We start from the raw sequence: 26151 nt of genomic DNA, 5'->3' as shown, positions 1-26151 counted from the left end.
TTGTTCTCACAGCTGCCAGGGGCTCAGCTTTGGATTTGGCCCCGCCTCTGCGTGTAGGTCGCCGGAGGGCGTCTGTTCTCCGCTCAGACAGGACGGGGTTAAAGGAGCCGCTGATTCGTGGGCTCTGGCTCACTCAGGCCGGGGAGGAGGGAGGGGCACGGAGTGCGGGGCGGGCCTGCGGCAGCAGAGGCCGGCGTGACGTTGCACCAGCCTGAGGCGCAACGTGCGTTCTCCGGGGAAGTTGCCCCTAGATCCTGGGACCCTGGCAGTGGCGGGCTGCATAGGCTCCCCGCAAGGGGGGTGTGGATAGTGACCTGTGCTCGCACCCAGGCTTCTTGGTGGCGGCAGTAGCAGCCTTAGCGTCTCATGCCCGTCCCTGGGGTCTGCGCTTTTAGCCACGGCTCGCGCCCGTCTCTGGAGCTCTTTTAAGCAGCGCTCTTAATCCCCTCTCCTCGCGCACCAGGAAACAAAGAGGGAAGAAAAAGTCTCTTGCCTTTTCGGCAGGTCCAGACTTTTCCCCGGAATCCCTCCCGGCCAGCCGTGGTGCACTAACCTCCTGCAGGCTGTGTTCACGCCGCCAACCCCAGTCCTCTCCCGGCGCTCCGACCGAAGCCCGAGCCTCAACTCCCAGCCCCGCCCGCCCCGGCAGGTGAGCAGACAAGCCTCTCGGACTGGTGAGTGCCGGTCGGCCCTGATCCTCTGTGCGGGAATCTCTCCGCTTTGTCCCCCGCACCCCTGTTGCTGTGCTCTTCTCCGCGGCTTGGAAGCTTTCCCCCTCCGCCAGCCGCAGTCTCTGCCCGCGAAGGGGCTTCCTAGTGTGTAGAAACCTTTCCTCCTTCACAGCTCCCTCCCACTGGTGCAGGTCCCGTCCCTATCCTTCTGTCTCTGTTTATTCTTTTTTCTTTTGCCCTACCCAGGTACGTGGGGAGTTTCTTGCGTTTTGGGAGGTCTGAGGTCTTCTGCCAGCATTCGTAGGTGTTCTGTAGGAGTTGTTCCACGTGTAGATGTATTTCTGGTGTATCTGTGTGGAGGAAGGTGATCTCCGCGTCTTACTCTTCCGCCATCTTCCCGGAAGCAAAAAACCCCTGTATTATTTTTATAATGAGAAAAAAGTTGTTTTTAATATTTAAAAGGTTCAGGAAGGTATATTCCAAAACGTTAACAGCTTTTTTTTTCTGGATGGTAGGATTGTGGGTAATTTAAATTTTCTTCTTTGGGCTTTATTTCTTCCTATTTTTATATAATGATAACTGCTATTTTTGTGATAGAGGTGAAACAATTTCACAATAACTGTTATTAAAATTAATTACACCACTCAGAAAGAAATATTGCCAATATTTTGGTGTGTATCATTTAAGTCTTCTTCCCTATGTCTAGACAGAGTTTTTTTTTTTTTTTTTTTTTTTCCACTACGTGGGCCTCTCACTGTTGTGGCCTCTCCCGTTGCGGAGCACAGGCTCCGGACGCGCAGGCTCAGCAGCCACGGCTCACGGGCCCAGCCGCCCCGCGGCATGTAGGATCTTCCCAGACCGGGGCACGAAGCCGCGTCCCCTGCATCGACAGGCGGACTCTCAACCACTGCGCCACCAGGGAAGCCCTAGACAGAGTTTTTAAAAAATTGTTGTAGTCACACTGTATTGAAGCCTTATTATTATTATTTTTAAATTAATTTATTTTTGGCTGCATTGGGTCTTTGTTGCTGCGCGCGGGCTTTCTCTAGTTGCGGTGAGCGGGGGCTACTCTTCTTTGCGGTGCGCGGGCTTCTCATTGTGGTGGCTTCTCTCGTTGTGGAGCATGGGCTCTAGGGCCCGTGGGCTTCAGTAGTCGGGCGCCTGGGCTTTGTAGTTGTGTCTCACGGGCTCTAGAGCGCAGACGCAGTAGTTGTGGCACGTGGGCTTAGTTGCTCCGCCGCTTGTGGGATCTTCCCGGACCAGGGCTTGAACCCGTGTCCCCTGCCTTGGCAGGCAGATTCTTAACCACTGTGCCACCAGGAAAGCCCTGAAGCTTTATTTTTAAACTTACCCACACATCTTAAACATCTTTCTCCACGATTAAGATTTTGTCCACAAAATCAGTTTAAATGACTCCCTAGTACTCCACTGTACAACTATAACATAGTTTATTTAAACAATTCACTGTTGTTGGACATTTATGTTGTTTCATACTATCATCATTGTTAGTAAAACTAATGACTATTTCCTTTGAGCAAATTCCTAGATCATTTTTTTTTTTGCATGCCCATTTGTAAGGCCTTGTATTCATATTGGAAATCCAAAATATAAGGTTCTGTTGGTAGAATCACCACAATGGGAACTTGAATGAAGTGGGGGACCTGAGAGGGAACAGGAGAAAAATATTATGGTTATGGAGGACCACAAGTCTGGGTTGGGTAATGAAGCCTGTGTAAACTATACCAAGGTAAATACTGGTAAAGCCATGACAGCCTAGGATGAGGCAAAGAGTTATGTTCTTGCTGTGGATGCCTGTACCCATCATCCAAAATCCAAAATTTCTTCTTGGCTTTGACTCTTTTGCCCAGGCTCTTCACTTGAGTTCCTGATCCAACGCTCAGTCTCGTTGCTGTGTTTTAAATTTCTGTGTCACTATTGCTTAGGGCTGCATTGCAGTTTAGGTTGTGTCCTATGCTTTCTAGGGGACACCACTCATTGTAGTTTGTGAGTTGTACTGTCTGCACCACACAAGGGCACAACTCCAATGCAGTGGTCTTGCTCCTAATACTATTCCCATTCACTTTAGAAGGTTGGTGCTATTATGAATGTAATAGAAACTCTGGATGGAAATTCGGACAGAACAGTTCCTTGAAACTCAAACTATCTAGGTTTCCTACAAATCTTTTTTTTTTTTTCATTTGCCTTGGGAACCAGCTGAAATCAGAAGCATTAAGTATAACTGATCTTAAAATACATTAAAGATAGAAAAAAGATCCAAGTACCTGGTGTGCAGTCTAACTGTCCCAAATACTAAAATTTTATGTTCATCCATTATACTTTCCTCTTAGAATAAAAACATCTGAATGTAATAGTAAAGCAGCAGGGACTCACCAAAGAGTGAAGTTATCACCTGCCTGCAGGAGAGGAGACATTTAAAAGCACTCTCTTCCTTGTGACCCTCTCTATTATAAAAGTTTCATGATAAATCCATCCCCAGCTCATGCCTAGGGTGATTTAAATATATGGCAGCAGAGTCTCCGGTGGGCAATTGAGGGATAATGAGTTGTAGAACAACCAAAGTGAACAGAAAAATCTTCTTAGTTCAAGCTTTTTATTCTTCCTTTTTGAAGAGATGGACCCATTAATTGCAAAGGAAAATAACAGATGAAGAGGAAAGGGAGGAAGAGAGGCTAAGTGAAAAGACTGAGTCTAGGCTTTGTGCTTACATCCAAATAAACACCAAGTAGTGTGCTAAAAATTCTGTATAGCACACAGCATATTCCATGTTGAATGTCCAAATGGAACATTTCTAACATCTTCCAGTGTTGGTCATAAGCAAAGAAGTGTATTTGGCATAAAGAAATATTTGGGTATATTTTGTGAAGTGGGAGATAACAGAAGATTCACCTCTGAGATCTGCCTGTCCCACTATGTACGCGCACACACACACATACACACACACTCACAGTTGTTATGACTTTCCACCTCTCTATACTTTTAAATATACCAAAGGCCTTGAGGTTGGAAATCTTCCTACCCTTCCCTCTCAGGTCTCCCTTCTCCTCTCTGTGAGTACAATCACCAAGTATAATCAGCTTCAGAATGATGCCTTTCCTTTCAAAATACATGGACAATGATGAAAAATTTATTTGTCATTTGTGACATTTTATCTGTGAGTAACTTTGAACACTCATCTTTGTCATATGTTTAGGAGTACTTGGCTATAGGCATCCTCAAGAAAAATAAAGCAGAAGTCTGGAAGCTTGAATATTGAGTATTTTATACTATTTTCTAGACCACAACAAATTCCTATAAGGCAAGGAGAGTGTCTGATTTATGAAAAAAGTATTTCTCTGTTACATATCCTTGGAATCCAAAGAGCCAGGGATTCAAAGTGAAAACATATATATGTTCTCTTAGACTTTATATTCTTAGAGAGAGGAGAGAGAGAGGAAGAAAGGGAGGAAGAAGAAAGAAAAGTAACAAAAATAATAACCCCTTAAGCATTGGAACACAGTAGTTCTTAATAAAAGTCTTTTGTATTTACCACACTCTCTGAATGATTTTAAGATTTTTCTCTTTATCTCTATTTTAATTATGACATGCTTTTGGCATGGTTTTCTTTGAGTTTCTAGTGCTTAGGGTTTATTGAGCTTCCTGGATCTGTGGGTAATGAAATTTGGAAAAATTTCACCCTCATTTCTTTACATATTTTTTCTGCCTCACTCCCTCCTTCAGGGATTCCAGTTACATATATGTTAGGCCTCTTGAAGTTGTCACACAGTTCACAGATGCTCTTTCCTTTTAGTTTTTCCTCTCCGTGTTTCATTTTAAATAGTTCCTATTGCTGTGTCTTTAAGTTCACAAATTCTTCCTTCTGCCATGTCTAATCTGCTGTTAATGCCATCCAGTGTACTTTATATCTCAGACATTGTAGTTTTCGTCTCTAGAAGTTTGATTTGGGTCTTCTTTTCTTGGCACGTGATGTTTTGTGCTGTCACTTTTTAAAGACTTATTTTGAAATAATTTTAGACTTAAAAATGAATTCAAAGAAAATTAAGTGCCTTGGAATGGTTTGATCCTTTCAGGTCTTGTTTTTAAGCTTTTTTAGACAAGACCAGAGCTTTAGCCTAGGGCTAAAAAAAAAAAAAAAAAAAAAAGCCCACTACTGAGGCAAAACACTTCTGAGTACTCTACCAAATGCCCCATGAATTATGAGTTTCTCCACTCTGGCTGGTGGGAAGAGGAACTACTTCAGCTCCTGGATGATTTCTGGAGATTATTTCCTCTAATCCTCGTGTGCTTCTTTTCTCAGCTGTAGGCACTTTCCTTACTACAGGGCACTAATCAGTACTTAGTGTGAGTACTTGCTCAAGGGCAAGTCCTCTGTAAATCTGTGAAGCTCTCTATGCAGTTTTCTCTTCTCTGGTACTCTGTTCTGTGTACTGTAGCTGCCTTGGCCTCCCTGTATTCCCAGTTCTCCCCAATGGAGGGAGATCTTGGGGTTTTTCCTGGGTTCCCCCTCCCTATGCCAGAGCCAGGTCGTAGAAGACTGAGGTAATTTCAGGACTCATTTCATATGTTTTCCATCTTTCAGGGATCGCTGCTCTTCATTGTCTTATGCCCAATGTCTTGAAAACTATATTTTGCATTTTTGTTTGTTTTTTACTGTGTCACGGCCAGAGCAAAGTCAGTAAATGTAATAAATATTTTTTGAATGAATGAATAAACTCCGTATCCTGTCCTGTGGTGGGAGTTATTAAAATGTTTTTACTGAAAATTGTTCTGTTCCTTGGAAAGCTAGATCAGAAGAGAACAGTAGTTCCTAATGGCAAAGAAGTTGGAACTATTTGACCATTTTGTCAGGAAACTTTGCTGTAACAGATGACCTCCAACCATTTAGTTTCCAAAATCCCAGGGGTCTGATGGGTCCAGCTTGGACCACATGCTCTTCTCTTGGCTTGAGAGTGCAGTGTGCCTTGGTTGACAATCCTATCAAAGCTGCTTACTGTGACAGGAAGGTAAGGCGCCAAAAAGGAAGCAGGGGTACTCTGTCCAAACAAAGGAGATGGAATCTGTGTAGCCAGACAAATAAATGTGTCCTGCCAGGAGTCATTTATGAAGAGGTTTATTGGATTTTTTAGTAATGAAATCTTATTGGCTTATGATACCATGGACTTGCAGGTGAATGACTGCTGATCCCTTTTCATTGTGTTCTAAAACATTTCTAATGATATAATTCTCAGATGATTGATGTTTCATCCTATTATTAGGAGAATTTAGACATATATGCCCTGCTACACACACTTGGCTTCTTTTCTGAACTTCTAAAAATGCTCTTATACCTAACATATTTTGGCAGCAGGATGGCTACAAGATAGGGCAAGCCTAGAGGCCTCTGGTCTGGGAACCAGGCCAGGTTGGGTCAGGCAGACAGCTTGATGTGAGGGTAAGAGGTTAGGAGTGCAAAGGTTCAGAAAGAATAGTTGGAAATGTGTGTGTGTGTGTGTGTGTGTGTGTGTGTGTGTGGTGTTGGAATCCAGAGAGCATGATTAAGATCTAGGCCTGGGGTGTCTGCAGTACCCCAGATGGGCAGATTGATGAATCACAGCATGTGGGCAGAACCAGAGACTAAGCTTACAGGTACAATCCAAAGTGAGCTTGAAGGAATAAGCAAAGAACTTATCCTCTAAGTTCTGTAAGATGAGGAACCATAGCACAGTGTCAGTACACATGGGAAGACATACCCAGCACCTGAATTTCTTGTGGTCTTTGAGGTTGGGCCATTTGTTCCCTGGTGGCTAGTGATTAAGGCATTGATGCCCTGTGGGTTCCTTACAATTCTAGCATCTGTTTGTTTCTTAAGTAGCTTAGCTGGTCCTTAAACTTGTGCCTGTGGCAGGACACCTGCATGTCATGGTGCTCTTTATGAAATCTCATAAAGTATTGCTATGACAAAATATGTAATTTTGTGCTAAATCAGATATCACCTTATTTGGATTCTTGTACAGACATGTAGTAATATGTGTTAAAGATTTAAGAAGAACTTGAGATTAAAACTCAAAAAATAAGAAAACATGCATTATCTGGGTTTTTGTTTTGTGAAAATGGAAAAAACATAATCTTTTCATCTTTCATTAGTGGAATACTTTGATTTAACTTGTATAACACTGGGGTTCTGTGTGAGTAAACGTCAAGAACACTTAGAATGGTGCAGTCCTTTTTCTTAAAGAAAAGCTTTTAATTGCAATATAATATATTTACATATTACATATATTTACATATCCATATTACTGTGGATATATAGTTACGATAAATCCATAGTTCACCCCCTGCACTGTATGGATCTATGTACTGCTCAAACTGCCTTTAAGAAAGAACTCATTTTCCAGTTGTAAGGAGTGTGGTCAGCTGACAGCTTCTCATTGTTCCTTCCTTCAGGTCTGCTTTTGAGCTGCTCTTCTCAAGGTGGCCCCAGCCAAGACCAGGTAAGGCTTTTTACAAAGGCTTAGTCATTTCTACCTACCATGGAATCCCTCCAATGAACAACTTTTGCTGTGGAGCTCCGAATGAGCTGGTAGATTCTTTGCCAGCTCTGCCTGATGGTCTGACAGCTCTTCCTGCCAGTCCTACTTCTTCCCTTTTCCTCACCAATGTTACTCTCTAATAAACCTTTTGCACCCTCTCTCCACCTCGGCACCTGCTTCTGACCCAGCTGACGGACAAGTGCACATATCACAAGTGTACAGCTTGATGCATTTTTATAAAGTGAACACACTCATGTAACCAGCACATTATGAAGAAGATTATAAACAGCACTCTAGAAGTCTCCTTGTGCTACCTGCCTTCCAGTCATTACCCCACTTCTAAGGGTAACCACGATCCTAACTCTTTAACATCCTAGATTAGTTTGTCCTGGTATTGTACTTCATGTAAATGAAATTTTAGTGTATCTCTTTTGTTTGACTTCTTTTGCTCAAGATTATGCATTCATTTAAATTCTTTTAAGTACATAATAGTTGAGGTCTAAGTTTTCAAGTGAATGTTTGTACTTTTTCGTCTTTCCACTCTGTTTACTTTCTCTGTCTCTTTGTTTCTCTGTCTCTATCTCTCTTACACACACACACACATACACACACACACATACACACACACCACACAGAAAACAGTGAATCTTTTCTAGTTCAATTTCCAATCTGATGTAGAATATATGTGTGACAATAGTAAAAATTTCATAGTATGTTCAAAATACTAAATTAGCAAAATTAAGATAGGCTGGAATTGTCCATGCCTCTATTTGTCTCAAGCTTACCAAGTTTCTCTAGTTTAGCTTCCACTAGATCTGAGTCATGAGAGATAGATCACCTTTCAATACTATTCCAGAGGACAGTGACTGGTTTCAAATGACTACCGATGGACCATTGATACTGCACCTATGTTAAGCAGATCTTTCCCGAGTTTTAGTTTGATCAGTTCCCCAGCTCTGCCCTAGAGAAGTGGGGATCTTATTACACAATCTTTTTTTGTTCAATTCTAAAGACATTTCTTTGCTCATTAACTGCCTCCTGGTTCAATAACTTCTAGAAAAACTCCTCTTTCTCAAGTTGCTTGATGGTCTAGGATTTCACTATATGTCTTGAAAGAATTTCCACCTCTTGATTCTTACTCCCTACCCAATTTAGGAGCATTCTTGAAAATAATAAAAGGAAATTTAAAGGCATTTCTTCTACTTGAGTATGTGCACTTATGTATATTATAGAGTCCTCTGGTGAGAGGACATCTTCCAAGGTGTTTTTGTTTATAGCTCTCTTGTTGGTGGGATTATTTTCAAACCATTTTGGAAAGAGAATTCTCCATTTCTCCCTGGAGCAGAGAACATCTTGCTACAGATTGCTGTACTTTTGCATATGATTTTGTTTCAAACTCTTGAAACCAAAATGTTAGTTTAGTATAGTTAGCCTTCTCTTTCCATCCTTGCAAGCATTCCTAAATCTTCATGTTAGAAAGACAAATGAGATCAGCGTTCTTCTACCTTAGAAAATCAGTTTTTTCCTAATGCAGTGATATGTCAGTAATATTGACCAGATATAAACTCTTTATTGGCTTTCTTTGGGGAATCAAATGCTTCACTATTCAGAGTAAACTTCAATAGAATGAATTGAATTCATATAAAAGCCTTTTATGTTTATATGTTTAAAAATCTAAATAGTGACTCTAAAGAGAGGGGTAAATGATGTGAATTTCTTCCCAAGATTTTAAAAGGTTTCTGTTTTTATGACTCACACTAGAAGTAGAGTCTGTTATGAAGTGGATTATGTGTGAATCTAGGTAATTTCTTTGAGATCTGATCTGTGAGCAACAATGAAGTTTCATAGCCTTTAGCAGGGTTATATTTAATTAAATGTAGAATCTTACTATTTTAGAACTATAAATGACCTTAAAAATAATCTAAGGTAACTGCCCCTCCCTTTGCACACCTTCACAGATGGGGAAGCTGACACAGAGAACTGGGAAACAACTGAACTGGGAAACAACTGACCATGTCACCCAGCTGACAGATCTGGGGCTTTTCATATTGTCCACACTTTAGGGACTCTGGCTAGCCTGGACAATTGTTTTCCAGAGGTTGTTAGTGTTGTAACCTTGAATTTACATATTTTCAGTAAAGAAATGACTGACATCCAAGGGTCATCTCATTTACCTCAACATTTAATGTTATTCTAACCTATTCTAACAAGTTTCTCAGTCAATGTCCATAAACATGCATTTAAAAAATCCAAACTGTGCTGGATGAACCAGATTTAGGCCCTGCCTTCAGGGAGTGCAGAATCAAGAGGAGTTGTGATGATCACAACACCACGTGAAGAGTGTGATGATAGACGAAAGTTACAGAGGGACCATTAACCCCAACTTGAAGGGGGCCTGAGGAAACAGGAGCGGACGAGAGCACTTCAAGGAATGGGCAGAGTTGCCGGGTTCAAGAGTCACACCTGTGAGTCTACAGGGAAAAGTGATTTTAAATTTACCATGGAGAAAACCAGAAGGGAAAACAACAGAAGTGGAGAACTTGATCTAAGGTTAAGAAAACCAATAAGCTCTGGATGGGAAGTCTGGAAACCCAGATTGTCTTCCTGGCTCTGCTGGTAACTGGCTGTACGACCTGGGCACGTCACATAACCTCTCTTGACCCCGGGTTCTTCACCTGAACAATAAGGACTGTGGGGTGATATCCAGAGTTCCTCAGACTCTAACATCTGAGGATTCTATCAGTCTAGGTAGCTTTATGCACTTACGCTTACTACTTGAGGGCATGTAATAAATAAAATTTCTGAATTCTATCCCATCCTGATCAGAATTAGATTACTAATTAATAAAACTGATTTAGAGAGGCATAGGCAATGCAGACTTTCCACTGTCTTCCTTACCTTTTCTAAGGGGAAGGAGAATAAATATTTATAATTTATTGTGTTTCAGGTATTTTATTTAACCATTAAAATAATATTGCAGGCTAGGGATTACTATTTTCATTTTACAAATGAGGAAAGTGGGGCCCACAGAATTTAAGTCATTTGCTCTTCCATACACATTAACAGTGGTGCTGCTGGGATTTGAACCCAAGTCCATATACATTAATCCACTCAAACAAGTTCAAGAAAGAAGCACTTTATGTAAGAATTAACATGGATCTTCATGGAATTCCATGAGTACAGCTAGAAAAGGACCAGGACCTCACAAAGTCCAGAACTCTAGGGCATTTCTGGATCCAAGGTAGCCCTTATGACCCAAGGACCAGGAGTCTATGATCCTTCCTCTGGTGTTCCATCAGTGATGTGATTTGACCAACAATCAGGGTATCTATTTATCTTTGTTTCTGATTATGATTAGCTCCAAAGCACTTATTCTTTTCATCTACTTTATCCTTTAAAAAATTCATAGTTTTTGATTTCTAATAGTTTTGGCTTAATCATAACTTCAGCTTGCCAGGATCCCTCGCAGCTCCTACTCTACCTCCCTCTCATAACCACTACACTACTTCATGGCTGCCTTTTCTACATTCTTTAAATTTCCACTCTTTCTCCTAATTGCCTACATTACTCCATGTGTCCCAAACAAAATTACCAAGGAACTGGCCCAGTTCACCTTTCATGTGAGCAATGTGAAACACAAACCTCCAAGCACACCCAGATCAACAGTGGGCACCTGACTCAGAGAAGACAATTCAGTGGCTAACCAATGACTTATGACAGAGCTTGGAATGAAAATACTAGTAAGACTTACAATTCGTTGCCTGAAAGCTTATTTTTTTTTGGGAGGAAGTCTATGGGAGTCCACTCAATATGTTAACAAGTAAGCTGAAAGAACAAGAGAATTAATGCCCCCCAAAGCAGCGCTCAACCAAAGATGAATGGGGATTGACAGACATGTTCCTGAGTTGCTCCTGCTGGAGCACTTCTAGTTGCTGAGAGTAGTAAATGACTTGATAAAGCACCCCATTTTGGCTCCCTTCCCTTCCCTGATTAATTTCCCACCCCCTATTGGCAGTTCCTGGGATCACCTCCTAAATGTACTATTTGTATTTTAATCCTTGACCCAGGTTCTATTTCTGGGGGAACCCAAACCAAGATCCTTACCTGTTGTGTGTGTGGGGTACACATCAATTAACATCTAATAGGTCCTGAGAAACGTTGATCCAAGGTACGCGGGAGCTAGGAAAAATGACCTTTATCTCAAACTAGTTGAATTTCCTGAGACTTGTTGATAGCCAAATAAATAGCTCAAGTATTTTTGATTCAAGGTGTTATTCACTGGGAATAATTTGACATATATGAGGATCCTTGAATCTTAGATGTGTAACCATTCCATTTTTATTTTGCCTCTTTGTTACTCTCACTGAAACACAGTTTACATTGTATTCTTTTGTATCTTCATACACATCTCACAAGGAAGACATAGTAGAGCATTTTTCTCAGCATGACTGTAAATCCTGGTTGTGCTTTTGAGCTGTATCATTTTAGATGTCATTTTGGGGACTCTACGAGTTACCACAAACATCTTTGTGATGTTAACAGAGGCAGAGACACAGTTTGGTCTGTCAGTATAAGAACTTTCTCCATTGTAAGATTTAGAAGCATAATGGTTTTCCAAGACTACATTTATTATACAAAGCTTTTAACGAATAGATTTCTAACCATTTCATTATTCTGATCTCTGAATTTTTAATCACATGTTATTATTAAAATACTGAGATGATTCAGGAGAGGGGTGAATTTGGAGAGAGGAGACCTAAATTTGTTTCCTGACTTCAACAGTTACCAGTATGACCTCAGGTGATGAATCAACTTTTCTGAGTCTTAGTTTCACTACCTGTACAATGGAAATATTATCTACCTCACAGATACCTCGAAGCTCGCTGTGAGGATTATATAAACTTGGATGCAAGGGAGAGTGCTTTGTAAACAATTAAGATCCATACGTGAGAGATATTTTAAAAGAGGAGAAATAATCTGCCATTTATGTAAACAAAAATATCCATGCTCGAGGAGGCTGCAAGGAAAAACACCTGGAAGAATCAGAGTGTATGAGTAGGTTTTCAGTGAAACAAAGCTGATTGATTAACAATCTCAACAAAGTTAGTCTCTTCAAACTTTTTTTAAAATTAACATGCTCAGGAGGGGGTTTAGATGTACAAATGTGTCACCTGTTCTTTCAACTTCTGAGCTTAGGAAGGGGTACACTGGCCCGAGACTAATTAAGAAGCATGTAGACTTATGTTTTAACACAGTTAAGTCTGGAAACCAAAGGTCTTCACCATCACAGCAGGCTTGCTCTCTTCATTATGACCAAGTTCACACAAGGTCCTGTTACCTGGTGAGAAAGCTTGGTCACCTATTTAAGTTCTAACTAGCTCAAACCTGTGCACTTTTCCAAATGGCCCACCAGAAAAACATAATTTTCTTAGCTAATAAGTTACTGGATCTCAGTTTCTCTCCCTTCACCCTCATCCCTTCAGAGACTGAATCTTCCATTTCCAGCCTTGGTCCTGAACTTCAGTGGCTCACATTGAAGGAGGCTCTGTTGACCGTGAGCTCGAGAATTTGTTATGTGTTTTAATATGGATGTCATTAAAATATAACATTTACCGGCTGAGAACATTATACTATTTATGAAACTGTACAATTTCAATAACTAAACTCAGCAAGATTTTATTGCTCTCCCCACCTGTAATCACAGAAGTGCTGACTCATCATTCTAGAACCACAGCTTACCGGTATGCAGCTTCACTAAAATCTGCACCAAGTCTTGTTTTTCCATCATTTCTGTGTAACCCTTTTTTTTCGTAGTTAAACAACCCCTTTCTAAAAGGTTATAATTAATTAAAGGCTCAAATTAACACCAGGAAAACTTTCATCTCACAAAATTCTCAGTGCCGCCATGGTTAGAAAGCACTATATTTCTAATACTATGATGATAAACTAAAATTCATGATTGTCTTTTAAAATTTTATAGTTTTTTAATGAATCTTTTTTTAAAATAAATTTATTTATTTTTGGCTGCATTGGGTCTTCATTGCTGCATACTGGCTTCTGCTCTTTGTTGCAGTGCGCGGGCTTCTCATTGCAGTGGCTTCTCTTCTTGTGGAGCACGGGTTCTAAGCGTGCAGGCTTCAGTAGTTGTGGCACGTGGGCTCGGTAGTTGTGGCTCACAGGCTCTAGAGTGCAGGCTCAGTAGTTGTGGCGCATGGGCCTAGTTGCTCCGTGGCATGTGGGATCTTCCTGGACCAGGGCTCGAACCCACGTCCCCTGCATTGGCAGGTGGATTCTTAACCACCGCACCCCCAGGGAAGCCCAAAATTTTATAGGTATTTTAACAGTCAATTTCGCTTTCTCTGAAGATATACCAAAAGAAGTCTTTGATGTACTGAAGTGATTTCTTCCTTATTTCCTTACCCTCTACTCTGGCTTATTTATTTTATTTTATGTTATACACACACACAATTTTTTCTAAGTATCAGTCCATTTTTATTGGAATGTTTAAGTGATTTTGTATTTCTCTTAAGGTCCTTTAGACATAGTCAAATAACCATTTATACTGCATTACATCTTGATTCCCCCCCCAAAAAAAGGGAGGGGGAATAAAGAGTGCCACATAGAAATGGACAAATAGTTCACCTGATCCCATTTTCACTTTGAACCGCAGTTGACATGAATACAGTTAAGGTGAGAGGAAGGTATGAGAACAGCAGAAAAAGTTAATTGTGCACCAGAGAGTGCTATATTTATATCTCACCAACTTATTGTTAGTATATTGAGGGCATGAGAAAAGTCTTCCTGTCTTCAACTGTGGTACGAGTGTATGTAGAGAAATGTGAGGATTGATAGAGTTACCAGTCACTAATACCATTCTGATGTCTAGAAGTTTTACCTCATTTAAAATTTTTTACTAAGCTGTTCACCTCAATCATACCCTGAAGCAGTTATTTCCACAGGTTAATAATGTGTTACATAAAGAACGACTTCCTTTTTATTCTTGGTGAATTTGCCTTTTAATTTCATTTAGTGACCATTTTGTCTTACATGATGGAATGGTGTAGATTTAAATGAACTCTCCAAAGATTGATAAAAATCGATGTCTGTTCACCACGCTTTGAACTATACTTCAACCTGATAAATGAAATTTGCTGTTTTCTTTTAAAAGGGAGGATCATAAAGAATATTTGATTATTTTGGTAAAGACAGGCTTCCCTTTGTAAAAAAGATGGTGTATTATGGAATGACATTTATAACCTAATGTTATTTAGATAAAGTGGGGAAAAAAAAAACCCCAGCAAGACCTCAATGAGGGAAACAAATCTGGAAAATATGGAAATCTGATAAAATATAAGGCAACCATTTTCGTCTTGTTCTGTGGGACCTTGTCGTTACCTGCTGGGGAAGTCTGGCAGGTCTGTTCAGACAGAGGCTGGCAAATGCATTTATTAATCATTTCAGGAAAGATGAAGAAGGCCTTCAAAGACAACACTCTCTCCTTGGCTTCACAGGATCTTTTAAGGTTTTACTGTTAATAAGATTAAATAAGAGATGGGCAGTAAAGATATTGGAGCAGAGTTTATTATGAGAAAAAGTACACATTAAGAATCGGGCTCCTCCACCACTTAGTTCAGCATTCTGTACACATTCTTCCATTCAGATTTTTTTATTGCTGTTTGCTTAGGGAAAAAAAGTCCCTGGTGAAAGAATGTGGGCATGAGTACATTAGCTGCCTCTCTAGTGCTCTGTCTGCTGTGCGGGGCCACTACAGCTTTGTAGTTGTCTGCTGGGCAGGGTTGTAGGCCGTTGCTGGCTACAAACCAATCTTCTCCTTACAAATAAAGGAGTCATCTGCCAGCATTGTATTTGTTGAGGCTCTTCGAAGCCAATCAGGACTGCCCTGGATGGAGGGGATGAGGAGAAGTTTATAATAGGATCAGTTTTGTTTGCAATTTGTTTCTAATAGATGCCAATAAGCCAGTTAACTAGGCTCCAGTTAATGGACATTTTATTGTTTCTCCCCCTGCTGTGCACATGACCTCTCCTTAGAAGCATTTGCAGTGCCCGAAAGCATGGATCTGCCGCCTGGTAGCCGAGCGCTCTCTCCACTCTAGAAAACTTGTTCACCAGCCCCAGGCTGCAGACCAGGCCAAAATACTTTGATCAGCCTGTCATGGGAAATTTACAGCAACATTCGGGCTTTTGTTCCATGTGTATTTCTCCAAATATAATATCTCCCTCAAGAAATCAATGATAAGCTGTTAAACTAAAGAGCATGGTAACATCCACAGAGCAGTAAATTAATGGTCTTTTGTGGATAGATGCTTACAGATTTCATCATAAAAAATGGATAAAAGATTACATATCACGTAGAGCGAAACTTTTAATAACTCAACATGACTTTTCTTAATGGGTTTTATTCATTTTAATCATTATAGTGTCAATGATGATTATAGCCTTATTAGATTGTAGTGATTGAGGGGACTGTTTATGAGATATTGAAAATCTCAGGCTGCTCAGAATAGCCCAGCAGCCCATGTGGGTTTGATGTGTAAGTTTATCTGGAGGAATAGGGCTTGTCAGGAGAGTTTCAATTAATACTTTTACTAAATTGCTCCTGTCTTTAGTGACCTAGGTCACAGATGACTTAAGGATTCCACAACATCAGCTTTTCAAAATAGTTGAGCTGCAGCAGTGTAGATCAAAGAAGGTTCTGAGTGAGCGTGTGTGTTTAAATAAGGTAGGGCCAGGAAAGGCCTCGGACAAAAGTGGCATAAGTCCCTCTACCTCATTCTGCAGCCAGGAGAGTCCTCATTCTGCCTTACAGTTCCTCCCCAGAAAGGAGGTACTTGAATAACAGGATATAAATTTGGCCACAAGAATTTGGAAGGTTAAATTCTCAGTTTTTCTCTTAATGTCTGGACACATGATTAAAATGTAAGCCAGGACTCTATTAGTGATTAATAAGGTGTTATTCCAGAGAAATGCCCCAGGACCCTGTCATCCTAGGAAAATTATAGTAACTAAGGTGTAAATGTAACTAAAAAAAACAAAAAGAACCCTACAAATGAACACCTTCAAGGAGACCATGATCAAAATACCATCCACCTGATATCCTCTTGATTTAGTATTGATTCTTTAGAATGTCTATTTCCATTACGAACAATTCTGTCACCTATCAGTTATTCCAAATGTTTCACTATAATGGAAGTCATATAGAGCAGGCCCAGTAGAAGCAGTGCATCATGGTGTCGTGGCAGGAGACCTGGTTTGCGTTTGGGCTACCCTCCTTTAGCAGCAGTGTTCTGGGGGGGCAAGTCACTTGAACTGTCCCAGCCTCCATAGGAATAAGAATAATACCTGTTTTGCTTATCTCTTTCACAAGGTGATTAAGATAATCAAATAAGCCCACATCTGTGCTTAAGAAACCTTATGTTTTCCAGTTAATCTTTAGAGCTCCACTAAGATCCAGGAGCCAGAGGACCTGGCTTTTGTACAGGGTTCAGCAATAGGTAGAAAATATCAAGTGGTTTGATGAAGATCTGGAAAAATCAAATTCAATCTTCATTTAATTGATTTAGCCCTAATTATTTGAAAAAAGAACAATGAAAGTCAAGAGAAACCTAGAAGAGCTTCTCTTTCTTTTTCTGGAGGGAGAAGAGGTGGATATTTGAGTTCAAAAGCATAGTACAAGCCACTGGGAAAGACTTAGGAAAGTACGAGTTGTCTGTGTTCATCTGTCAGATGGGCAGAACTGAGAATCAGCCTTAGTCTAGACCTTACCAAAAGAGAAAGGAACCAAGGGCTGCAGAGGAGAGCAGTTGACAAGCAGCAAGTGGGTGAAGACTATTGAATGTTCCAGTGAAAAGGGAATACACAGAAAGTAGGGAGGTGGTCTAGTACAGGGAAGAGCATGGGTCTTGGGATCAGACAGCCCTAGTGCAATCCTCCACCACCAATGATGATGCTCCCCACCCCACCCTGGCCCCCCAGTGGCCAGCCCTACTCAATATCCACTCACCTAACAAGGGACGCATGTGGAGTCAGCCATGTTTACTTCTGCTAAGGGTAGGTCTAGTCTAGTTGGTGCCTGGGGACACTCAAATGGCCTCAACATTTAATTCCCTCTGTCTGTGCACTCTCCCTGGGAACTTCTATTCAAACCGATGGCCTCCTTATGTACCAGTCACTCCCGGATTTCTGCCTCTAGCTCCAACTTTCTCCTGGGGTCTTGACATAACTTTCTGTCTTGCTGGTCATCTTTGCTTCAGCATGTCCACCTTAAATCTACCTTTTTTTCATCAAACATGTTCTTCCTCCTGAATTTCATAACTTGATTGGTAACATTCTCACTGACCCAGAGGTTAGAAATTGAATGTTTTTGTACCACCTCCCCCCAATTTATATGTTGAAATCCTAACCCCCAATGTGATGGTGTTAGGAGTCGGGGCCTTCAGGAAGTGATTAAGTCATGAGGATGGAGCCCTCATGAATGGAATTAGTGCCCTTATAAAAGAGACTGCATGGGGACTTCCCTGGTGGCACAGTGGTTAAGAATCCGCCTGCTCACTCAGGGGACATGGGTTTGAGCCCTGGTCTGGGAAGATCCCACATGCCACAAAGCAACTAAGCCCATGCACCACAACTACTGAGCCTGCGCTCTAGAGCCCGCAAACCACAACTACTGAGCCCACGTGCCACAACTACTGAAGCCTGCACTCCTAGAGTCCGTGCTCCACAACAAGAGAAGCCACTGCAATGAGAAGCCCACGCACTGCAATGAAGAGTAGCTTGCCACAACTAGAGAAAGCCCAAGCGCAGCAACGAAGACCCAACACAGCCAAAAATAAGTAAATAAAATAAATCTGAAAAAAAAAAAAGAGAGAGAGAGAGACCCCAGAGAGCTCTCTTTTCTTTTGCCATGTGCGGACACAACGAGAAGCAGGCTGTCACCAGACACTGAATCTTCCAGAACCTTTATCTCAGACTTCCCAGCCTCCAGAACTGTGAGAAATAAATGTTTGTTGTTTCAGTCATCCAGTCTATGGTATTTTTGTTATAGCAGTCCAAACAGACTAAGATACCAGGTGACTGATTTTGGAGTCATCTTCCACTCCATATTCCTCACTCCCTACATCCAGTCAGTCACTAAGCTCTGTCAATTCAAATTCCTTACTTGGTTTGAAAATAGATCCCCAAGTTCTTTGATATTTCTCCCATTGACAGGTGAGTCTATGTCTCTTCCACTTGAAACTAGACTTCTGTGACTGTTCTGACCAGTAGAGTGTGAAAGTGACACCGTGTGACCCAAGGCTAATCCATAAAAGGTGGCTCAGCTTTGGTGGTTTCCTCCTTGGAACTCATCAGCAAAAGGCCTTCATGCTGTGGGGAAGCCCAAACTAGCACATGTGAAGGAATTGCATAGAGAGGCCCTGGGACAGGAAGAGACAGGGATGCTTGGCTAGCTCTCACCTACTCTGCCCTTCCACTTCTGAGGTTCCAGCCACCATCTGACTACAACTATGATAAGCCTCTGAGTAGATAAACTGCCTGGCAAGCCCTTCCCAAATTCTGACCCACAGAAACCATGAGAGTTGATAAAATAATTGTTGTTGTTTTTAGGAATCTGAAAAGAGGGTTCAAGTGAACTTATCTACAAAACAGAAATAGAGTTACAGATGCAGAAAACAAAACATGTTTACTGGGGGTAAGCCAGGGGAGGGGAGAGATAAATTGGGAGATTGGGAGATTATACACACTACTGTATATAAAATAGGTAACTAGTAAGGACCTACCATGCAGCACAGGGAACTCTGCTCAATGCTCTGTGGTGACCTATATGGGAAAAGAATCTAAAAAAGAGTGGGTATATGTATATGTATAGCTGATTCACTTAGCTATACACCTGAAATTAACACAACATTGTAAATCAATTATACTCCAATAAAAATTTTCAAAAAGAGAAATATTTAAAAAATAAACTGTAAAAAAAAAACTTGTTGTTTTTAGCCACAAAGTTTTGGGGTAAACTATAACTTAGCAATAGTAACTGGACCGCTTACCATCCATCTCTTCCGTCCTACGACTGCCACCTCAGGCCCTCATCACCTTGCATGGCCAGTGGCTGGCACAGAGGAGGACTAATCATCAGTTTTTCCTGAAGGAAAGCCAAGTCCATGAGAACAGGCTTTGTGGACAAGATTAGGATCTTAAATCTAGTTAAGCCAGAATTTTCTGACAATAGATTTCTCTCTACATTGTAAAACTACAGATCTACAATCCAGATAAATCCAAGAACGATGAGACACGTGCCTCCACCAGAAATGAACAATGAAAAGGAAGAGAAAAGGTTTTTAAAATGAGTATTATCAGGTCGTATAAGAATGATTTGTTTAGAGTTGGTTCAGATCATTTTTTCTCCCCAAATTACTTGTTTTGTTGTCTTGTCAGTTGAAATCAGTCCAGTTACTTGAGTTTTTCTTCCCAAAGGGTAAAACAAAGATTGTCTTACATTTTTCTTTTCATGCCAGCTGGTACCCTCCAGTTACCGTTGGAGACATTAAGGTTTTAACTTCTGTTAATCCTTAGACAACACTAAAAGGATTCAGAGAGCTTCTGATTTACACATTTAGTGAGAAACAGCCTTCTGATTCTTATTGCCTTTTACATGTTCCATTTTTCACTTTTATCTACTGGAATGTAAAATTTCAGCTCTTTTATAAATTGCCTATTAATATTTAATTTCTTATATCATTCTGTTGTTACCGGATAACCACAATTGCTACAAGGAACAATAACAGAAGATGCGTTAACTATCAATAGACAAGGACTCAGATAGAAGAAGTAATATACATGAAAAATAGACTGTCAAGCAACATCAGCCTCAATGAGCGTGAATTTACAGTCGTGTACAGTAGCCACAATGGCTCTCACTGTTGATTCATCCTCTGATTACTCTGTGTGCACTGTAGACAAAATGGTCTAAATGAAGACCAAGGTAATAAGTGAACTATCTATCATCTCTTTTATTTTTATTCCAAGCTAGGGGAATTGGCAGAAAGAGAACAGTAAATTGAGATTCCTGCTGGTTCTGTGTCATAGGACTCTTTTAAAAACACTGAAGTCTCCGTGAATTATTTAAGACAGAGGATAGAAAGTAGGACTTTGCAATTTTACTGAAGCTGTATTTCAAGTTCCTTACCACAACTGTCATCTCAGGCTATGGGTTTTTGTTGTTGTTGTTCCGAAACTATCAGTACAAGAACATTTGCTTTCAGTAAAAGGTAGAATGTCCAAGTCAGGAATTAATGGAAGAGTCAAAAATGGAAACAAATATTGTAGGTGCAGGTTGAGAAGTCAGAGGAATATTTTCAGTTACTCAGAGAATCTCTGATTTTAGACCCTCTTTAAGTAATTTTACCACCTTGACATGTCTACTTGGAGGTCCCACAGCATCTTAAACTCACCATAGTTAAAATAAAACTTGCTATTATATTTTCCCCTAACCATTCTACAGCACAACAAAACTAACCCCATCACTTTCATCTCGATTTTCTTTCTCGCCTTAATGGCACCATAATTTTTCCCCTCACTGGTGCTCATAACCTTACTTCCTGCTTCTGTGTCCACTTACAATATTCAGTCATTGCTGGAAGAGACATTTACCATGAAGCAGATGAAGCTTACGTCAGGGCTGCTCTTGTGCACAGGTCTTTTCCAGGGCTCTGGCAGCGGCACAGCACTGTGTTTTTGTAAAGGCCATATGTTTTTGTAAAATTGGGGGAAATAAAATATTTCGGCTGCTGTCTCTTTCCACCGTGACCTCTCCTCGGCCACACTTGCCCTCTTGTCAGGTGCCAGCTTGGAGACTGGGCAAAAGGGACGTCGAATGAGTTTGGGGATACATTTATTTGGGTTTAATGGGACATATTTATGTGTTCTGGAGGTACTTCTGTTTATATTTAGTTAGTGCTAGTTGTTCCAATGTAGGGAACACCTTCCAGTATATTCCTACTGTCCACTGTGCTGAATCTTTGGTCTCATAATGTAAAGAAGCAAGGCCAGCAGTGCATCATGCAGTGCGGGTGGGGAGAAGAAACAAGACATGAGTGTGTGGAACCAGAAGTTGGGCTATGGAAAGTTCTTTCAGTTCCCAGGCATGTAAAGTTGTAAGCAGACGATTCGCTCCTCATCAACGCCTGGTCAACAGAATAGTTCTTTCCTATCAAGAATGTACTCTAAAATGCAGTGTATACAATTATGAATCCACCATACATTTTTTTCTTTTGCAATGGGAATAGTGAAAAATAGAGTTTATCAGCCTCTGTTTGTATGGTACAAATTGGTAGCAGGTCTATAAATATTAAGTCTGTCTCTAACAACTTACACACAAAATAAATTTAATAGAAATGTTTTTCAACTTTAAAGAATCCTAAAAATTTACATGACATCACCAATAACGAGTTGTGAGTCCAAAGAAACTTTTCTCAACTATCAATAATAGAAAACGAATTTTGGTCACCGATGCTAGAGGAGAGACTAAGTTATCTTCCTATTCTCTCCATAGAAAATGGTATTATAAAATATTGGCTATATGAAGAAGCAATCAAGGAGTGTATAGCCAAAAATGTACAGAAATAAGAATTATAGAGGTTTGTCAGGCAGTTCATTTTTAAAAATATGTTGTTTTTTTTCTCGATTTTGTAATTCATGATTTCTTTTCTCATTCTAAATAGATATTCACTTTTATACTTAATACTTTATTGTTTTTCTTTATAAAGGAATCATATAAGCTTCTTGATTATATGAACTTCATACCCACCAAACCTGGATTCATCCTGACCCAGCCCTATGGATTCTTCCTCCGTGGTGTTTCTTGACTCTGCGCCATCTTTCTGTTTACTGCAGACATCACCTTTCTTCAGACACCATTTCATCTTGTGGTGGTCCAGCAGAGTAAGTACCAAAAGTGGTTCTCACTGCATCTTCTCCTTACTCTCATCCATGCTGCTTCCTCATATCAGATTAGTCTTATTGATAACAACAACAAGTACGATCTATGCAGTACCTGTTAGGTACCAGGTACTTTATAGATACTGTCTTTAATTCCCACAATCACCTAATAAGTAGGTATGACTACCATTGCAGAGATGAGGAAATCAGTTCCTTAGAGTCCTTAAGGAACTTGCCCAAGGCCACAAAGTTACCACATGACAGAGGCAAGATTCAAACCCAGTTCCCCCAATTCTCAGTCTGCCAATAGCATGCAACCTCCCTCTTTTCTAAAATGCTCAGCTTCCCTCACTGCTTTCAGAAAGAAACCTTAACCTTCAGCCCTCCACAGTAAGATGCTGGCCTCTCCTTCCAGGAAAATGTGTCACCTTTCCTATTTACATGCCCCCAAGGCAGCCAAATGGAATCCCTGATGGTGCCCAGATGTGGCACATCTTTTCCCTGGCGCTGAACTTTCCCCTCCACAGTAACCCCTTCTCAATTTTCTGCAACCCTTGAATGCAAGTTTCACATGCCATCTCCACAGTCTCCCAAATGGGTGTGATAGCTCCTCCTCTTTAGGTTGCAAAGCATTTTGGTGTTGCTGTTAGGGATTATAGCACTTACTCTTCTTCTGATTTATAGGAGGAATATGGGCACTCATCTGTACATTGTTGCAATCATCTCATTTTATAGTTTACTTAGTTCACTTAATACCATAGACATTCTCCATATTTCTGCACAGTCAGTAGTTTCCATGTTGAATGGCTACATGTTTTATTTTTTGACATGAGTTATTTAAATATTTCCGTATATGCAGACTTTTTTGGTTTCAGTTTTTGTTTATGTTTTTATGGTTGTTGTTGTTTGTTACTGTTAAAGTCAGCATTGGAAAGAACATCTTTGGAATGTAGATTTCTATGGCATTATTTCCCCAGGGTAAAACTCTAGACATGGTCTTACAGGATCAAAGAGCATGGACATTTTATGACTCCTGTGGCCCTGTTGCTTTTCAAAGGTTTCAAATTTACGTTGTGATTGGTAGTACTGGATTGTACTAGTTTCACCTTAAAGCATTGGATGATATTTAATTTTCTGGTTTTTGCCACAAGAAGGTTGTTCCCTTTGTGTTTTGGTTTTCTTTTTGAGATTGTCTTTTGAAATTGGAGTAGACAAAGGAGGGACACGAAAAATTATGTGAATAAGTTGCTTTAAATTTTTAAAATTTTAAGTTGAATGGTGGAGGAAGGAGACAAGCTTGTGAATAATTTGATACACAAATATATCATAGTCTTCAAATCTACACAACTGTTACCTGATAACCAGGCTCAGTTGGCTGATTGGTTGACTATATGCAGATGCAAATATTATGACTATGCCAGATGTGTAGTTGGACAGCCACTGCCAGTTAAACGAGGCAGCAAATTGAAGAGGTCTGGGAGATAATTGATTCTCCAAATTAGTAACGCAATTGGTCAAAATTACAATACCTGTTGAAGTTACTTTAAATTTTGATCTAATAGTAATTAGAGGCTTTGCCTCATGTTATATGAAATATTCCTCTTTGCCGATGAAGTATTAAGGGACTGGTAATTTAGGCAAATAAATGATGATTGCCTGATCAAAGTTGCCAGATTAATATAAAATGTAATGGTAGTAAATTCTCCAGTAAAAGAAAATTGTTTAATATCTCTGTAGGGAGGTAGCCAAAAATACATTCTGCAAATATTTGGATACATTTTTTATAAGGTCCAGCAGCCCATTCCATTTTGCAGGTTTTCTTGATAGGTTCATAGACCCATCTTTTTTCTTTTACTATGGCAATAAGTAATAGTGTCTATTCCATGCCTTTGTCTTACCTAATTGCCACTTTATTGTTCCCAAAGGGCAATTGGGCTAAGACTTAAAAAGCTGAATTTAAAATGACTAATAAGAATTAAAAGAAGGAACCCAGAGATTGCAGAGCCATCACATTTTGATCCTATTTCCTACAGTTATATTTTAAGGTGATTAATAAGAATCACACATTGTTGAGAGAGTAACTGTTCTTTCTCAAGACCTAAACTTTAAGAACCACCTATTTACTCTCATTTGTGACACAGCATGTTCTGGTTCTCTCAGATACCTTTGGCCAACCTTTCCCATCCAACACTGTCATTTATTGAAAAGTAAAATTATCCTGATGTTGAGCAGGATCCTGAAAGGAAAAGGAATCTGAAATAAAAACTATTGCTTCTCCACATACTGAGAATTCCACTTAATATGCAGCATTTAGAGTGTGATAGGATTTCTGGCATCTTCTTAATTGTGGCTCCTGGTTGCTTTATAGAAAAGAAGACTACAGCTCAGTCTATGCCCCCTAGAACAGAGAAATCTGGAGAGCACTCACTTTTCACTTAAAAAAAAAATTTTAAGTACCCACTAGCTGCAAGACCAAGTTCTGCAGCAATGATGCTTCTACATAGGTGAAGAATTCGGCTGCCTTGAACAAAAGTTATAGTCGAAACTGTTTCTGGGACTCTTGAGTAAATATAACCTAAAAGTATAACCCTCTACTGCTGCAGAAGCAATGTAAAACTTGAACATGATTTTTAGAATCTTTTTTGACAAAGCAAGTTTCTCCTGGATCCTGGGTAAGTGCACTAGGAAGGAGGCGGCACCTTCTGTGTTTAGAACTTACTAAGAGTTAGTGAATCCGAACCTTAATCATTGCAATTCTAGTTGGTATGCTCCAAGTAAAGCACTAAATTGTGTTTTAAAGGGGTGAGTAGATGCTTTAAAAATGTTTTAAAAATAAATGTCTGAATGTCAGTTTGGTTTCTGGGTTAAATTGCCTCTAAATTACCCAGTTCTAAAATCGCATTTCAAAGCTTCGGGAAACCCTGTCTGGGGCCTGTCTAGACTTCAGAATTGGCCTGGTTTGTTTTAAGGTTTCAACAAGGCCCCGGCCTGCTGGGTTTGCCTAATGCCAGGGAGAGGCATGTGTGAGACGTGATGCAGATTTCTGAGGTACTGTTGTGGGTTTTTTTTATTATTATTATTATACTCTGTGTGGAAAAACAATTTAAAATATGATATCATGGTATATTTCTAGAATTGCATTATCCCTTGTCTTCAGAGCTTCTTAAGTGAAGAAGGGCAGAGTGGTGGATCACAACCAATGAAGTGGGATCAGAGGCCTGGCTTCTAGTCTGACACCATCACTAACCCACTAGGATCTGGAGAAGTCACTTAATCTCTCTGTGCTTCATTTCTAAAATGAGGACGTTTAGAATATAAACTCTCTACAGTCTCTTTGGTTCTATGCATCTATAATATTACAAAAAGTGCTGACAAGTTTTCTGAATTTTATTGTATGCAATATGTTTTTACTGGAAAACAAACCAACAATTCAGCTCTAACTATATACCAGGCAAATCTAAACCTTAGAATGGACTTAGCAGCTGGGCTGTCATGAGTTAGTAAATAGGGGTTTATGGCGCCTCAGAAGCTCACGCAATTAGGGCACCAAGCCAGCTGGGGTTATACATCTGTCACAATTGGTGTGGTGTGATGAAAGAGTCTAACTGAACATACACTTTTAAGACATAGACAAGCTTTGGCTATTTTCTTAAAAGTAAAGTTTTGGAGAAAACTAGAAACATCGATCAAGTCAATTAGCTCATACCTTAGCAGTTCTGCTTTGCATGCATTTGACAGGATGGAACATTCATAAATAGGTATATTTAAGCCCCCGTCAGGGCTGGATTATATACTAGTCTGGCATGTGTGACTTCTACATTTCTTTAATTACCGCTTCATGCAGCACCTGCATTACAAGTCGAGCACTGTGGGTCTGGTGGACCCAACTCACACTGAAGGGATGAAGGGTATCACTCATGTCTGTTGCCTGATCCTTTGAAGTTGGACAAGTAAGCGGGTCAGTCATTGGAGGATGGACAACTGGGCATCATACTGGGCCC

At 40.2% G+C, this 26151-nt stretch overlaps 1 long non-coding RNA gene across 2 annotated transcripts in view; it reads left to right on the top strand.

Moving 5' to 3' along the window:
* Positions 1 to 278: 278 nt before the first annotated feature.
* LOC132524678 (uncharacterized) overlaps positions 279 to 26151 on the top strand; it is a 150289-nt gene continuing 124416 nt past the window's right edge. Inside the window, exons 1-3 of one of the 2 annotated variants that reach the window (XR_009541969.1) lie at positions 279 to 649; positions 7113 to 7159; positions 21979 to 22153. This is a non-coding gene — a long non-coding RNA (uncharacterized LOC132524678). Of the gene's footprint in view, positions 675 to 7112; positions 7160 to 21978; positions 22154 to 26151 lie in introns of both variants that reach the window. The other variant, XR_009541968.1, reaches the window with a different exon arrangement.

Source organism: Lagenorhynchus albirostris, chromosome 8 (assembly GCF_949774975.1).
Source record: "Lagenorhynchus albirostris chromosome 8, mLagAlb1.1, whole genome shotgun sequence".
Lineage (NCBI taxonomy): Eukaryota > Metazoa > Chordata > Mammalia > Artiodactyla > Delphinidae > Lagenorhynchus > Lagenorhynchus albirostris.
Note: the sequence above shows the minus strand (reverse complement) of the source record. Positions and strands in the feature narration are given on the sequence as shown.